We start from the raw sequence: 13,375 nt of genomic DNA on the forward strand, positions 1-13,375 counted from the left end.
ATAAATCATACTTTATCTGGAGGCAAACAGAAATTCCCAAATAACCAGAAGCATCAAAACTATAAATTAAAGTGTGTGTGTGTGTGGGGGGGGGGACACTGTGTTTTCCTTTCACTTTTACTGTGTTTGGAGAATATCCTAAAAACAGGTTCCCCAAAATATGGTCTGCCTGTCTTAGAACTGGATGAGAAGCCAGCATGGGCTCAGTCTAAACCAAATTTGCCAGATAATCTAATGTTCAAGTAAAATCAGATTAGTTTTACAAAATATATATATTTTTTTTTTTTTTGGTTTTTCGAGACAGGGTTTCTCTGTGTAGTCCTGGCTGTCCTGGAACTCACTCTGTAGACCAGGCTGGCCTCGAACTCAGAAATCCGCCTGCCTCTGCCTCCCAAGTGCTGGGATTAAAGACGTGCGCCACCACGCCCGGCCTTTACAAAATATTTTAATTTGCAAAGCTGATGTAGCACACACAGGGAACCTAAAACCATAAAATAACTAGTTATTAGAAACAAATAATTATTTAGTCATAATAAAACATGTAGGTATTTTCCTTCCTAAGGATGTAATTTTGCAAAGTCAAACATTCAACAAATACTTATTGAGCTGACATATTGTGTCTCGTGCCGTAGTCATGGGCTCAGGTACCCTCTTTGTAATACATACTTATCTGTGAAATGGAAACCCTTATTAGCAAGAGTCATAGGAGAGGGGGCTTCAGAACATGGACAAGAGAGCCTGTATTAAAAGTCTGACTAAAAGAGCTGTGTGACCTTGGGAAAGTCACTTTGTCTCTGCTCAGCTAACAGTGAGAAGGAATCTGCAGAAGGGTGAAGAAAGCTATTCAAGAAAAACAAATGATAGTAGCCCTAAATACTCAAAGGTAGGAGTCTCAGGGACCCTTTTAGAGGCTACAAGCCACTGATAAGCTATCTCAATATAATGCTGTTTTGCTTGCTGAAGGATAGTGCTTACATGATCCCATGTTATGACCTTGGTGACCCACTGACCTTCACTGAAAGTCCACATTGTCTGATGGTGTCCCACTTCTGCTGAAGTTGCATCTTCTAAACCCACATCAGCTTCTTTTAAGAGGAGGTGAAACAAAGGCAGTGCTACATCACTAATTTATATGCAACCACTTGATGGATGATATAGGTTCAGCGCCCCAACATAATAGAGTCACCAAGATTGTGTAAAACCTTTTCAAGAGTCCATTGAGCTTGAAGATTAATCTTTCTGTTCCTTATAGTGAAGGTCCTGTGTGATACTCTTCCTTACCTATGCCTTGGGCCACATTAAACCTTGTCATGTTTCTGCACCATGGAGTCCTACTGATGTGACTTGAGTTTGAATAACCTAACGACAGCAGCTGGTTCTCTCTCATCTGTGAGATGGCAAAGTAATCAAATGAGGGACACTTAAATCTTCACCTTAAAAGATAGTGTCTTAGTCAGGGTTACTAATGCTGTGAGGCCATGTGTTACTCTTGCTTCTTTCCTCACCAAAGTTAAGTCAGGTAGGAAAGGATTTATTTGGCTTACACTTCCAGATCATAACCCATCATTGAAAGAAATCAGGTCAGGAGCACCAACAGTTCAGGAACCTGGATGCAGGAGCCTATGCAGAGGCCATGGAGGGGTGCCGCAGACTGGCTTGCTCCTCATGGTTTACTCAACCTGCTTTTTTATGGAGCCCCAAACCACCAGCCTAGAGATGGCATGACCCCAGTAGGCTGGGGCCTCCACCATAAATCACCAATTAAGAAAATGCCCTACAGGGGATTGGCCTGCAGCTGGATCTTGTCTATGCATTTTCTTAATTGAGGCTTCCTCCTCTCTGGTGACTCTAGCTTGTGTCAAGTTGACATAAAACTAACCAATATTAAAAAAAGAAAGAGAGAGAGAGAGAGAGGAAGAAAGGAAGGAAGGAAGGAAGAAAGAAAGAAAGAAAGAAAGAAAGAAAGAAAGAAAGAAAGAAAGAAAGAAAGAAAGGAAGGAAGAAAGGAAGGAAGAAAGGAAGGAAGAAAGAAAGAAGGCAGGCCGGGCAGTGGTGGCGCACACCTTTAATCCCAGCACTTGGGAGGCAGAAGCAGGCAGATTTCTGAGTTTGAGGCCAGCCTGATCTACAGAGTGAGTTCCAGTACAGCCAGGGCTACACAGAGAAACCCTGTCTCGAACCACCCCTCCCCCCCCCCCCCCCCCCCAAAAAAAACGAAAACAAAAACTAGCCAGTATAGGTAGGAAGTAACCTGGTTTGATATTAAAGGTGTGGAAAACACACTTAGCAGAAAATGCATTCCCATTTTAAGGTCGAAGATAGAGTATATAAATATAACTTTTATTTGCCTGATGTTTTCTCCAAGGCTTGCTGCCTCCATCTGTGAACCTAGGCCTAGTCCTGGAAGCTTCTAGCCTTCATACAATCTAATCTAGGCCTAGAATGTTTTCAGCCTCTGAGACTTACTGCTGAAAAAGTTCCCTCTTTCTAGTTCTTTATGAACTCTGGCTGGCTGGTTCAACTCAGCTGTTCTGGCTCAAACTCCTCTCCAAGCAGACTGATTCAATCTGATTTCTCTCTCAGCCTCTGACTTGTTCTGCTTGGCCTCAAACTACCTTTGGCAGTTTCTTCTAAGCTTCTGGCTCCTTCTCATTCTCTGGTTCATTCTGTTTTCACCTGTGTCTAGCTTGTTCTCTCTTCAATCTGTCCCTGTAAAACTCTCCCTGTAAAAGTGCTTCCTTCCTCTTGCACCGCTCTCTTATCTCTTCCTTCTCTGTTCTCCTGAGAGCTGGGCATATCCTATTCTGTCAAATCTTTCTCTGATTTGTCACTCTGTCTGCTGCTCTATTAGACATCCATTTCAAATACGAGTGTTTCCTTCTACAAACTAACTTTACTTCCATTGTTTAATATCAAAGGTGTGTTCTAAAGGTATGCCTGTATTCCAGCCAGAGGGATTCAAGGTGTATGCTAAGGCTAAGCCACACCACAACTAGAAACAGATTTCTCCAGACAACAACACAATCTCAGGGTTCACAGTGTGATCAAACATCCTCCAACAGGGTATAGCTATGAATGGAGCTGGCAATAAGCTAGATGGTTATACATATTGGTTTTGCCACATGCTAGCTTTTCAAATGGGAAAATCACTCAAGTTCCCTATGTTTTGTAAAGTCCAAACTTATAAAACAGGCAACAAATGCTGGTTTGATGTAAGTAATACAGCACTGGAGGAGATGTTGACCATGAAGAAAGGCCATGGCAAGGAAGAAACAATGTACTTTCCAGTGTTTTAGGGCTTCCATTGCTGTGAAGAGACACCATGACTAAGGCAACTCTTAGAAAGGAAAACATTTAATTGGGGCTGGCTTACTGGTTCAGAGGTTCAGTCCATTATCCTAGTGGGATGATGGCAGTATCCTGGCAGGTATGGTGCTAGCGGAGCCTAGAGGTCTACATCTTGATCCAAAGGTCAACAGGAGAAAATTGGCTTCCAGGCAGCTAGGAGAAAGTTCTCAAAGCCAATCCCCATAGTGACACACTTCTATCAAGGCCACACCTCCTCATAGTGCTACTCCCTGGGCAAGGATATTTAAACCACCACACCAGTCAAGACCTAACATTGCTCCTAACATTTAGCATTTAAAGAGAAATCACCAAGTTAAGTATGCTTCAAGATGAAGTTGCAACTGAAGATCACAAAATATGAAGAATGAATTTGGAAAAGTTTTAAGCATTTCTTTTTCTTATAGATACCCCACCTACCACATAGTAGGAACTTCATCCTCCCTTTTATAATTACTACACCCACTACACAGTGGGAATTTCATCCTGCTTGTTATATTTACTCTGCCTACCACACAGAGGGGAATTTCATTGTGCTTTTCTGATCCTGTCTAACTCTGGGAAGCTGTAAATAGCTAATGCCCAACAGGAAGGGGCAGAGGACTTTACATCCGCCATCATTTTGTCCAAAGTAGATCGGGCACTGGGAGCTACGTGAGACTGGCTGTATCTTTTTCTAAGAAATTTAGAATAGAGGTTCTGGTCTAGAATAATGAGAATATTTAGAATAAGTAGATTTGGAATAACTAGAATAAGTTTAATAAAGGCTAAGACCGTCAGACTGCTAAGTCTCACTCTTGGAGTGTCTAATTCAGTTTTTTCTGGAATGGAATCTGGAGCTATTTAACAAAAAATTGTTCTACAATTAGTTCAGAAGTTAATCTATAAGCAAATTATACTAGTTCAGGGTTTCTGAAGTTAACAAAAACTTATGAAAAGTTCAGTTACATTTGAATTTCAAGTAAAATAAAGCATTTCAACTTTGTAACAGGGACCCTTCCAGTGGTCATGGCAGGAAGGAAAGTAAACTACAAAGAGGTAAAAATGCAAATTGAGTCAGTTTGACTTCTTTTTTAAAGATTTATTTATTTTATGCATATGAGTACATACTATGTTGTACAGATAGTTGTGAGCCTTCATCTGGTTGTTGGGAATTGACTTTTAGGACCTCTGCTTGCTCTGATCAGCTCCGCTCGCTCAAGCCCAAAGATTTATTTATTATTATAAATAACTACACTGTAGCTGTCTTCAGATGCACCAGAAGAGGGCATCAGATCTCATTACAGATGGTTGTGAGCCACCATGTGGTTGCTCAAATTTGAACTCAGGACCTTCGGAAGAGCAATCATTGCTCTTACCCACTGAGCCATCTTGCCAGCCCCAGATTGACTTCTTCAACCTGGACCAAGACTTTGGGAAGTTTAGTAGTTTATTCCCAACTAATTTAAACACAATGTAATCTGGAAAAAAGTTTCCTGGTATAATACAATTTCTGGTACACAAGGAATCATAATTATACTGGAACCCATTTCGTCTAAGATGGGCTCAAAAGAGAGACTGCATGTACTAGTTTAAGGGCCTATGGGAAGGCTCTGGTCTTGGTTGTATGGACAGCAGAGGTCATCTGGGCTATCAGCCACATCTGGTCCTGGTTGTGGGAGCTTGGGGAGCCCCTCACTCTAAAGGTCATTTAGATTACTGACCACCTCCAGTCCTGGTTGTAGGAGCTTATGGCCTGGCTCAAATAGACATTACAGATCACTAGGCTACTAATCATCTCTGATTCTCAGCTTTTTGGATGGAAGAACAGGTTTCCCATCTATTCCCTTGAGAGGACAACCCTGGTTATTCAGCATTGCTGGTTTTCTCTGGAGATCTGTGGGTACAAAGACCTTCATGCTGTGCTCCCAACAACTAAGTATATTCTGTGGAATATATGGGACCATTTGGACTACTAACAAAATAATGTGTTTATCTGAAATTCCATCTTAAGTACACATCTTTTAACGAACTTTCTGCTTCTTGCTGTCGGTGAACTATTTGTATTAGTTATCTCGTGCCCCACCTGCCAGTTCTTGTGTGTTGATACCCTGACCCCTCCCCCCATGCAATGGTTTGAGAAAGTGGGCTTGAGAGGATGCTTGGGGCATGAGAGAAGAGGTCTAGTGAGTGAAATACTGTGTTTGTTTTGTTTTGTTTTTGTTTTGTTTGTTTGTTTGTTTGTTTTTCAAGACAGGGTTTCTCTTTGTAACCCTGGCTGTCCTGGAACTCACTCTGTAGACCAGGCTGGCCTCGAACTCAGAAATCTGCCTGCCTCTGCCTCCCAAGTGCTGGGATTAAAGGTGTGTGCCACCACTGCCTAGCTGAGATACTGTGTTTGTAAGAGACCTTCAAACTCTGTACCTTGTTACTGTGTGAGGATCAAGATGAACACCATCTGCAAGCTGGGAAACCAGTCCTTACTGGACACTAAGTTGGCTTTGCAATGATGGTGAACATCCAAGCTTTTAGAACTGTGAGTTATAAATTTCCATTGTTTATAAGCCACCCAGCCCATAGCATATTACCACAGTGGTCTAAACTAAGACATCACTATAATAAGTTACCAGAAAGTCAACGGTTCAAAGCAACATAACAGTTTAGAACTCTGGTGATCAGAGATCTAAAAGGTATTCATAAGGCAACCTTCTGTTTAAAAATCATTTTTCATTTCCAAAGCCAGCTGGACAGTGCCTGCTTCCTTTTTGATCTCAGCTCCTATCACAACTATGCCCTAGTCTTGTTCCTTTTCCTGCCTTCCTCCATTAAAGACTCTTTAGTAAAATAATGATAAAAATTACATTTGCAACTTTGCAACATAAAAGACTTACAGATAATCCAGGATAGTTCATGCACCTCAAAATTCCAATTAATCACAGCTACAAAACATTTGCTGCAGTAAGTGACACTGTGTTTCCAGCATCCAGACACAAATTGTTAAAATGAGTTGACCCAGAGTAGCCCAGTACTTCAGTTCTCCTTAGACAGTCCAGATGTTGGTGCTTATTCAGCCCTGAGAGGATGGTGGGGAGTTGCCATTCAGGTAGCTAGGACTTCAAGTGTGTGTGTGTGTGTGTGTGTGTGTGTGTGTGTGTGCTGCGCACGCATGTGCATTTAAAAAGCCCCAGTGTATTTCTATGGTGCTTTGTTGCAAAGTTGCAAATGTAATTTTTTTAAAGACTTATTTATTTATTTTATGTATATAAGCACACTGTAGCTGTACTCATATGGGTTGTAGTAAGCCATCATGTGGTTGCCAGGAATTTGAACTCAGGACCCCACTCCTCCTGTCTAAAGATTTCTTCATTATATCTAAGTACAGAGTAGCTGTCCTCAGACACACCAGAAGAGGGTGTCATATCTTATTAGGGATGGTTGTGAGCCACCATGTGGTTGCTGGGATTTGAACTCAGGACCCTCGGAAGAGCAGTCAGTGCTCATAACTGCTGAGCCATCTCTCCAGCCCGAATTTTTTTTTTTTTTTTTTTATTTGAGACAGGGTTTCTCTGTATATCCCTGGCTATACTGGGTTTAAAGGCATGTGTCACCACCGCCCGGCTTGACTCAACTTCATTGTACCTTGTTTCCCTCCTCTGTTCCACGCGCGCAAACACATGCACGCACGCACCCCCACCCACGTGGCCCAGCCTTTGAAGGTTATGCTGTATTCCATTTGCTGCTTTTGCCTTCTAGGAGATGAAAGGTTCCAGGAAGGTTTCTGATTGCCTTCCCATCTTTTCATATGTGTACACTCCAGCTGGGTGGCTAAAAAGGCAATGGCCGTGCCAGCTCTGTTCACTCCACTGTGGTCACTTCCTGTGTTGAGCTGTGGAAGTCATACATGCACCACACTTCACTAACACTAGCACTATGTGCATGCCTTCTGTTCGCAAGTCGCTGGCCGTTTTTGCACATACCAGACAGTCTGTGCCTGTGTTCTGTGGTTGTGGAGGGGTGAGGGAAGGGGATGAGGAGAGAGGGGGAACAAGAGGGCAAGAGTAAGAGAGGCAAGAGCAAGAGAGTCAGAGAGTGAGGAGGGGGCAAACCGCCCCTTTTATAGTGGGTTGGGCCTATCTGGCTGTTGCCAGGTAACTGTGGGGGTGGAGTCCGGACAGCCTATATGACTGATGGCCACAGAATTATGGAACTAGGGCCTTGTGCTCAGAGCCTAGTGTCTGGGAGCATGGCAAACGGGCCTTCTGTCCCTTGTAGATTAATCTGCTGAGTCTCCGGGTTTTAAACCTAGCTCAACCAGAAAACAGGCTACCTTTCACGGTCCCACAGGATATGATCTTTAAAAAGGTCATTAGATTGCGTACATTGCAGCTCTCTTGCCATTTATGTGTATTACCGCCAGCTAACCCCATGTCTTAGTCACTGTTATATTGTTGTGAAGAGAAACCAAGACCAAGGCAACTCTTATAAAAGAAAGCATCTAATTGGGGGCTTCCTTATACTTTCAGAGGCTTAGTTCATTGTTATCATGGTAGGGAGCATGGCAGTAACTGAGAGAGCTTTATGGCCTGATCTGTAGGTACACACACACATACACACACACACACACACAGAGAGAGAGAAAGAGAGAGAGAGAGAGAGAGAGAGAGAGAGACAGAGAGACAGAGAGACACAGAGAGAGACACAGAGAGAGACAGAGACAGAGAGACAGAGAGAGAGAAAAAAAACAGAGAGAGAGAGAGAGAGAGAGAGAGAGAGAGAGAGAGAGAGAGAGAGAGAGAGACTGGACCTATAGTTGGCATCTGAAACCTCAAAGTCCACACCCCAGTGACACACTTCCTCCAACAAGGCCACACCTCCTAATCCTTATAATCTTTTCATACTCCTTCATTTATAAGCCCTTCAAAATCCTTCTACTCCCTGGTTGATTAAGAACTCAAACATATGAGCCTAATTGGGGTCATTCTTATTCAAACCACCACACCCCACAATAAAAATTTAAAGTATGATCATATTTGTAGAAATCTAATGGTTGACATTAAATTAAACATTAAAGTTTAACAACAGCAACATTTAACACAAATTATCTTCAGGTTAGCCTGAGCTATGATGAAACTGTGTCTCAAAACAAAACAAACTAAAACAAAACCAAACAAGTTTTTTTCCTACTACCAAGTTGACTTGCAGGGAAGAATAGACTATGTCTATAAAAGTCCATTTTATTTCAGAAAGAAAAAAAACCACATGGACTAGGACAAGGGCTCAATGGGTAAAGTATTTGCAGTGGAAGTCTGAGGACCCAAGTTTGGATTCCCAGACCCATATTAAGCAGAACTGCTCATGTCTGCAATGGCAGAATGTATGGAGTGATGGGAGGCAAATATGAGAGAAGTCCTATAAGCTCTTGGGTCAGCTAGCCTGGGATACAGAAGGACAAATAACAACCGAGCATATTTCAAACAAACCAGAAGGCAGGCGTGACATGTGTGGCTGTCCACTGACCTCCACACATGCTAAGGCATACACTTTCACACACATGCACCCAAAGATTAAAAAAGAAATTACTGAGTGCTTGCTGTGAGAGGCCAAATATTCAAATGACTAGCTTACCCAACAGTATGTCATCAAAGAACTCAAAGAGCGTGTGTCCTGCTGTCTGCTGGCTATCTTGAAAGCTAATGAACTAAGTGTGGACATAATTCCTGCACCAATCAGTGTGTAAAACTATTCATCTGTTTAGGAGTTTATTGTCTCTTGCAAAGAGACTCTAAATTCTCTGACCTGAGGGATTATCTACTCTCTATTCTAGCAGAGATTTCTTTTCTTCCATTTCTCTTTTTTTCTTTTTAGGACAGGGCCACACCTGCAATGTTAGATAGCCTGGAATTCAATACATAGACTAGGCTGGCCTTAAACTCAAAAAGAACCACTAGCCTCTGCCTTCCTGGCACTGGGATTAAAGCCTTGTGCCCTCCCATCTCTTCACTCATTCTTTTTTTTTTTTTTTTAAATTTATTTATTTCATGTGCATACACTGCTGCTGTCCTCAGACACACCAGAAGAGGGCATTGAATCCCTATTATAGATGGTTGTGAGCCACCATGTGGTTGTTGGGAATTGAACTCAGGACCTTTGGAAGAGCACTCAGTGCTCTTAACCACTAAGCCATCTCTCCAGCCCTCTTCACTCATTCTTAAAACAATAAAAACTCAAGTATTTAGTAAGTACATACATTCTGGAGGTTTTACAAATGGAGACTACAATGTATCACTGGTAGGAAAAAAAAAGGTGGGAAAAGAAACCTAGGATGGTCAATGTGGACACAGCCTACAACTTCCAAAGCAAAGTGAAACCTAGTAACATGCAAGCCTTTTCTTGGTATTTCCTCTTCCACCAGGCATTGTTCTAGCTTTCTACACGTATCAACTCATCTTTATTCCTCCTAGGTTGCAGCCCTATAACAAAGCATACACGTAGGGTTTTTATTGTTGCAATGAAACACTGAGACGAAAAGTTGGGGAGGAGAGGGTTTATCAGGCTTACACTTCCATATCACTGTTCATTATCAAAGGAAGTTAATATAGGAACTCAAGCAGGGCCGGAACTAGAGGCCGGAACTGAAGCACAGATCACAGAGGTAGCCAAAGCCTAGAAGACAAGCTATGTGTGTTACAGAGGGCACAGCTAGAGAAGTGACTCAAGCTCTTTGGAGGAGCCCAGAAGACCTGGAGTCAATCCCAGATAATTGGACACTGAGTTATACACTTAGTATTTGATTTTGCTGGTTTGGAATGCTGCTTACTAGCTTGCTCTTCATGGCTTCTTCACCTTTCTTTCTTTCTCTCTTTCTTTCTTTCTTTCTTTCTTTCTTTCTTTCTTTCTTTCTTTCTCTCTCTCTCTCTCTCTTTCTTTCTTTCTTTCTTTCTTTCTTTCTTTCTTTCTTTCTTTCTTTTTTGAGATGGGTTCTCTGTGTAGCCTTGGCTGTTCTAGAACTCACTCTGTAGACCAGGCTGGCCTTGAATTCAGAAATCCACTTGTCTCTGCCTCCCAAGTGCTGGGACTAAAGGCGTGTGCCACCACCACCCCACCTTGCTTTCTTATAGAACCTAGGACCACCAGCCCAGGAATGGCATCACCCACAACAGGCTGGGCCCTCCTCCCCATTACTAGGTAATTAAGAAATGCCTTATGTCTGGATTTTATGGAGGCATCTTCTCTCTCTCTCTTTTTTTTTTAAAGATTTATTTATTATTATATGTAAGTACACTGTTGCTGTCTTCAGACACACCAGAGGAGGGCGTCAGATTTCATTATGGGTGGTTGTGAGCCACCATGTGGTTGCTGGGATTTGAACTCGGGACCTTTGGAAGAGCAGTCAGTGCTCTTACCCGCTGAGCCATCTCGCCAGCCCTGGAGGCATCTTCTCAATTGAAGTTCCCTCCTTTGAGACATCTTCAATTTGTGTGTCAAGTTGACATAAGACTAGCCAGCACAATTGACTCCTTGTCACTCTGACACAAAAGCACACCACTATTAAGCCACATTTTCCTTTCTTCGTCCCCAACACATCATATTAAAAACACAAATAGAGGCTGGCAACATGGCTCAGCGGGTAAGAACACAGACTGCTCTTCCGAAGGTCCTGAGTTCGGATCCCAGCAACCACATGGTGGCTCACAACCACCCATAATGAGATCGGATGCCCTCTTCTGGTGCATCTGAAGACAGTTGCAGTAAATTACACCAGAGCGAGTGGGCCGGCAGAGGTCCCAACATCAACAGCAACCACACACATGACGGCTCATGGCCATCTGTACAGCTACAGTGTACTTGTGCACATAAAATAAATAAAATAAATCTTTAAAAAAATACAAATAACTTTAAGAGTCCCACTGTCTTTACAAATTTAAACACATTTAAATTTCAGCTTCTTTAAAATATCCAATTGCTCTAAAAATCATAAGCTGCTTTTAAAAGTTCAAGGTCTTCTGTAAAAATTAAAATGAAATCAAATGCCTTCTTCAAGAGAGAAGAATCAGGGCACAGTTATAATCTGAATCAAGCAAAACCAAATTCCAACTGTGTAAATAAATCAATGTCCAATTATCTGGGATTCACTCCAGGTCTTCTGGGCTCCTCTGAAGAGCCTGAGTCACTTCTCCAGCTGTGCCCTCTGTAACACACATAGCTTGTCTTCTAGGCTCTGGCTACCTCCACTCCTCTGCTGCTGCTGCTGCGGTTTTTGGTGGTATTGAGCCTCTTGCTACAAGTGTGCTGTGCTTTCACTAGTAACCTCTCATAGGCTCTCTTCCTGGTGCCAGGCCTCAACTTCTCTGCATGACCCCTTCAGTACTAGGCCTTCAACTGCCCCTGAGGTCACACCTTCACCAATGGCCTCTCCTGGATATTCACAGTGCCAAGCCTCAGCTGGTCTCCATAACCCCTTCATGCCTTCATAGTCAGTACTACCTGGGTGACTCTTACACTTAACCAAGTTCAGCTGCCGACATGAGGTACAAGTGTGTTTGTCTCTGGGACACAGCTTTACTGTGCTTCAGGAGACACTTTTCAGATTTCATCTCAATGATGCTAGTCTCTTCTTAATCACCACTAATTTCTTAGCTTTAGCTAACCAGCATCAATTGCCCTAGTTACACAAAGGTTTCCCTTCAATGGTACTGGTCTCTTGTTAATCTCAGCCAATTCTTCAGCTGACTAGGACAATAGAATCTTAATTCAAAATTGCAAATGGCCCTGACAGAATCTTTAAACTTACCTCTGAAATTCCATAAGCCAGGTCTCCATCTTCTGCAGTGCTCTCAACATTCTTTCTTATCTGCCAAGCTCCTAAAGGACACCCTGCTGAGCTCTCAACACTCTATGGCTTTTCTAGCACAAGTTTCCAAAGTTCTTCCACAATCCTCCAAAAAACATGGTCAGGTCTGTCACAGCAATACCCCATTATACTGATACCAATATGACTTGCTTAGGGTTTCTTTTTTAAAGATTTATTTATTATATGTAAGTACACTGTAGCTGTCTTCAGACACCCCAGTAGAGAGTGTCAGATCTCATTATGGATGGTTGTGAGCCACCATGTGGTTGCTGGAATTTGAACTCAGGACCTTTGGAAGAGCAGTGAGTACTCTTAACAGCTGAGCCATCTCTCCAGCCCTTTCTTAGGGTTTTTATTGCTGTGATGAAACACCATGACCAAAACGCAAGTTGGAGAAGAAAGGGTTTATTCAACTTATACTTCCATATTGCTATTCATTACCAAAGGAGGTCAGAATAGGAACTCAAACAGGGCAGGAGCCTGGAAGTAGGAGCTGATGCAGAGGCCATGGAGGGGTGCTGCTCACTGGATTGCTTCCCATGGCTTGCTCACTCTGCTTTCTTATAGAACCCAGGACCATCAGTCCAGGGATGACCCCACTCACAATAGGTTGGGTCCTCCCTCATTAATAACTAATTAAGAAAATGCCTTACAGCTGGATATTATGGAGGTGTCTTCTCAATTGACGTTCCATCCTTCCAGATAGCTCTAGTTAGTGTGTCAAGTTGGCATAAAACTAGCCAGCACACTGAATAATTTGTCCAGAATCACAGAAGCAGTCAAAGGCAAGGCTAATTCCAACCCACACAATGTAGAGTTCCTGCTTTTAATTACTTCATATCGTAATCCTTTCCCCTCCCCCCCACAAATGATTGATAATTCTCACAACATCACCAGAGTTTGTGTGCAATAGATGAGGGGGGCTGCTTCTTCCTGGAGCACAGGCAGGCGTTGAATGCTCTTAGGCACTTCAGAACTCTGAAAGGCACTATTAGTGTTATTAGTGTTCTAATAGTAAGTGTTCCTTCTAATTTTTTTTAAATAGGTAAAGACAGTGGGGTTGGGCAACATGACTCCCATTCAGCAGCTGTTGGTCTCTTCCTGCTGCCTGAGCAAAAGAACTATCAGTCAGCTGTATTTCTACACCAGCACCTGCCTTCTTGAACACCCCCTGTCATTGAGAACACAACATAATTATTA

Source organism: Mastomys coucha, unplaced genomic scaffold (assembly GCF_008632895.1).
Source record: "Mastomys coucha isolate ucsf_1 unplaced genomic scaffold, UCSF_Mcou_1 pScaffold17, whole genome shotgun sequence".
In the NCBI taxonomy this organism is placed as follows: Eukaryota; Metazoa; Chordata; class Mammalia; order Rodentia; family Muridae; genus Mastomys; species Mastomys coucha.